This window comes from Pan paniscus, chromosome X (genome assembly GCF_029289425.2).
Source record: "Pan paniscus chromosome X, NHGRI_mPanPan1-v2.0_pri, whole genome shotgun sequence".
Classification (NCBI taxonomy): domain Eukaryota; kingdom Metazoa; phylum Chordata; class Mammalia; order Primates; family Hominidae; genus Pan; species Pan paniscus.
The window spans coordinates 101288504-101293324 of NC_073272.2; the positions used below are offsets into that span (position 1 = coordinate 101288504).

The 4821-nt window shown below is 37.3% G+C and overlaps 1 non-coding gene across 1 annotated transcript; it reads left to right on the forward strand.

The window, feature by feature from the left end:
* Positions 1-283: 283 nt before the first annotated feature.
* LOC112438541 (U6 spliceosomal RNA) lies at positions 284-389 on the forward strand. The gene has a single exon (XR_003026956.1). It is a non-coding gene; the product is annotated as a U6 spliceosomal RNA (small nuclear RNA).
* The last annotated feature ends 4432 nt before the right edge of the window (positions 390-4821 follow it).

Consider the following 4821-nt stretch of genomic DNA (forward strand, 5'->3'; position numbering starts at 1 on the left):
TTGGATAGGAGTAACAAAGAAGTTACAAGTAAATAAAAGATCAATTAGAAGTTCACCAATGAAATGTTGCTACTAATAAGTATAAAATATTTCTTTTACAAACACACATCCTTATTTCAGAAATTTACAGTTGTACTATATAGAGTATTTCATAATTTTTCCCTTTCAATATAAAATAAATTATTTTAAAAGTTAATCAGCATTATAAAAATAAGCTGTGGTTCAGAACATATCTTTAATCTTTGAAAAAATATGTTATGACTCCAGTCAAGAATATAGAGTGGTGTTCACTTTGGCAGCACATATACTAAAATTGTAATGATGCAGAGAATATTAGCAGGACCCTGTGCAGGAATGACATACAAATTTGTGAAGCATTCCATATTATATTTTTTAAAAAAGAATATAGAGTGTATCATTCATTCACATTTCTATCATTCTTCAAAGAGCCACAAAGTTAGGAGGACAAGTGACTTAAACATTTTAGTATTAAATATCCCTTCCATGAAGAAATCCTTCCTCTGTGTAACCAAAACCACTCAAAAAACTACCTCAACTTCTTTAAATTATGTTAGTATGTTTTACTTACTTCCATTCTTTCATTGCCTCAGTAGATAAAGACAGGAATAAAGGAAGGAACTTTTTTTTTTAAATAAACACAATGATGTCATAAAAGGCCTTACCATTGTCCCTGTTCTAAAAGAAAACAGACATAAACTTCTAACCTCATAAAACAAATCATGCATGAACACTAAAGGTCATTCTTTCCATCACTGCTTATTTCTCATTATTCAAAATGGTAATTTTTTCAGTTACACAATCACTGGAATTGCCCAAGAAAAAGGACATTGACCTATCAAAATATGCATAGGATCATACAATCTTCCTTCTCTGTCACTCATATATGGTACCAGATTTAGCAAATAAAGATACAGAACACCAGTTAAATTTGAATTTCAAGTAAAAAACAAATAATTTTTTAGTGTACGTCTCATGCAATATTTGGAACTCTGTAGTTTATCTGGCAATCCTATCAGCTAACAGATTTTCTTCCTTCTTTTATTGAAGTGTTATTCACTTCCATAACCACTCCTCTAATCTCAGCATTCACACAGCTTCGTCCTTACATCAGGCCTTATTCATTTCATGCATGTCCCACAATAACTTTCAGATTGTTTTCCTGTCTCCAGTCTCTTTCCTCTGCATGCCCCTGCCGCCAGAATAGCTTTTTATCATGCCACTTCGCAGATTAAAACTCTAACAGTTCTGTAAGAAACAGATAATTCCTGTTATTTAAACTATTCAAGACCACAAATTTATAAAGCTTCCAGATTCCTTTTTATAAAGCTAGCAATAACTAAAGAAGAAGTTATAAATATGGTTTCCCAGTAAATCTTCCAAAACTGGACACTTGGCCTTTTTAGAAATAACAATGCAAACATCTCAAATAAAAATATTAGCAAAAAGTATCCAATGTTACATTAAAAATAATACTTCTTGTTTGGTTTATTTCAGTAAAATAAACATGTGATATTAAGAAATATATTGCTATAATTAATAAAAAAATAGTTAAAGGAGGAAAACCGTATGATCATCTTTATAAATGCAGAAAAGGAATGTGCCAATGTTTATCACTGAATCCTGGCTTTTTATAAGCCTTTATAAAATTGATAAATATATCTCAAGTCCAAAGCTAGAATAATTTATGAGGACATACTATAGAAGCATTTTCAGCAAAATCAGGAACAACGTAATAATGCTATTGCCACTATATTTTAAAGTAGTTCTGGAAGTACTAGCCAGATGCAATTAAATGTGAGAAAGAAAGCACTAGACACAGCAAACGAGTTCAGTAAGTGGCCAGCTATAGGATTAATATATAAAAATCAATAGCTTTCCTGTGACTAAAAACCAGCTAAAAGAGCAAGGAGGTTTTGCTTTATTACTGCATTTCCTAAGGAGCTCACTAAGTCTTTGTTGTCCAAATATGTGAAAAGCAATCATTTTCTTGAGGGTTAAGAAACAATAATGTATCCTGATGTGATGAACTGACATCCACTTGAAGCTCAATAAAAGTTATTTCCTTCCTTTTGGAAGCTCCGACTTCACCTTCCACTCTCCTAGATTGTAGTTCAAATCTCAGCTAAGGCCCCAATATGATCTGCAGTAGGTCTCTGATGGAACAGAAGCCTTTCTTGATGCCTGTGGATGAATGAACTGGTAAGAGCATGGCTGGTGTTGGGACTCCTTAGATCTGCACCTCCTTAATAACTCACTGACAACAGTCCCTGAAAGTGAAGTGGCTGTCTCCAAGCCCAGACCAGAAACTGAAAGGATCAGCCCAGAACAGTGATCTAAATACTCTAGTTCCTGATTCTGGTTAGTGGTCTTTAAATGTTTATCACCTTACTATTACTCCTCTTGTGACTTCCCTTCTTATATTGTTCCACCCCCCGACACACGTACACACTGATCAAGTTATAGATGGCTGAAGGCGTAACAGCTGGTCTACACTCTTCTTAGCCATACGTCCTGGAAGTTTCCAGTTAAAGAGAAACTGAGACTGTTTATACAGAGTTTTTTCTACTATATAAAAAAGTGCGTAGATTATAACTAACTAATGTGGAATTAATTTCTTCTTCTTTATACTTAGTTGCACCTACTAAACTGCCTTGGTATCCTATTGCTTTGTCACTGGGTTGAGTAATTGAGGCTATTTTCTAAGAAAATGGGAACCAGAATAGATCTAAATACTCAAGTTCAAAGTTGTAGGTAAAAAGAAAAGCAAAAGCAAGTCCAGGAGCATATCAGTGAGGCTTTCTTTGAAGCAGGAGGGAAGGGTAGGGGAGCTGAAGATGGAGAAGCAAACCCAGTGCTCCTGGATGGAGAGGAAGCTGTTAAGGATATGGCTGGACTCTGCTATCCGGGACTGAGAACCAGGAATCCTCTTGAAGTTTGTGAAGATTTTCAGTGTCCTCATGGGATAGGACTAGCAGAGGACATGGCACCCAGACAAAACCCAATGCATTTGTACAATTGTCCCTCAGTATCTGTGGAGAATTAATTCCAGGGCACCCTCACCCTATTCCTCCATTCCCGCCCCTGTGGATACCAAAATCCATGGATGCTCGGGTCTCCAATATAAAATGGTGTACAAAAAGACAAATACCGAATGTTCTCACTTATAAGTGGGAACTAAATAATGTGTACACACGGACCTAGAATGTGATAATAGACAATAGAAACTCAGAAAGATGGAAAGTTGAGGGAGGTAGATGATGAGAAATTACTTAATGGATACAATGTATGTTATTCTGCTGATGGGTACACTAAAAACCAAGACCTCACCATTATGCAATATAGCTATGTAACAAAACTACATTCATATTCCATTAACATATACAAATAAAAAAATTTAGTAAAAAAGTAAAATGGTGTGGCATTTGCATATAACCTAGGCACATCCTCCTATATAGTTTATATTATCTCTAGACTATTTGTGATGCCTAATACAATGCAAATGCTATGTAAATAGTTGTTATACTGTATTGGTTTTTAATTTGTATTATTTTTATTGTTGTATTGTTATTTTTTATTGTTTTCTTCTGAATATTTTCAATCTTCAGTTGGTTGAATCCACAGACACAGAACTGGTGGATATGGAGGGCTGACTATATTCTCTTTTTCTTGAATCTCTGTCCTTATCCCTTTCCTCCCTAGTTTGCTACCCTGGGTTCAGTCCTAATTTAGAGCCCTAGTGGGACTGGCTGCCAGCTGGGATCATGGCCCTATTTTCTTATGTACAGGGTGACTGTGTTTCAAACACTTGCTGAAGCTATGCAGAGATGTCCAGATTGTTCTTTATCTACAGACATACAGACAGTAAAAGACGCTGCAGATTGCTATTGGCTCCAATGTCATTTGTGACTCAGGGCCCTAGTTTTCCAGTTTCCTACTGTGTGATTTTGCTCTTAGAGGATTCCATGACACCTGTTTCTATCTACATTATTCTTCTGTCACAAATCAACATACAGTCAGCAATTATAACAGTATGAAGGGATGGGGAAAGAAAGAATGGGAGAGGTTGAGGTAGCTCATCCCTGAAGATATAACTAGACAGATAGGGTGGAACAAGATGGCCAAACAGAAGGCTCCACCAATCATCTTTTCTGCAAGGATACCAATTTAAAAACTGTCTACACAAAAAAGCCCTTTCATAATAACCAAATCATGTGAGCACTCACAATACCTGGTTTTTACTTTACATCGCTGAAAGAAGCACAGAAAAGGGTAGGAAAGATAGTTTTGAATTATGGACACCACACTTCCCTCATCCCATGGCAGCAGCTGTGTGGCACAGAGAGAGAATCTGTGCACTTGGGAGAGGGAGAGCACAGGAACTGTGACACATTGTGTTGAACTCAGTGCTGCATTGTCACAGCAGAAAGCAAAACCAGGCTAATCTCAGCCGATGCCCACCTATGAGGGAGCATTTAAACCAGCCCTAGCCAGAAGGGAATTGCCCTTCCCAGTAGTTCTGGCAAGCCCTGTCACTGCAGGCTAAAGTGTTCTGGGGCCCTAAATGAAGTTGAAAGGCAGTCTATGCCACAAGGACTGCTATTCCTAGGCAAGTCATAGTGCTGAACTGGGCTCAGAGCCAGAAGACTTGGGGTACATGTGACCCACTGAGACATCAGCCAGGGCAACTAAGGGAGTGCTTGTGCGACCCCTCCCTCAACCCCAGGCTGCACAGCTCACGACTCCAAAAAAGACCCCTTCATTCCACTTTAGGAGAGGAGAGGAAAGAGTAAAGAGGACTTT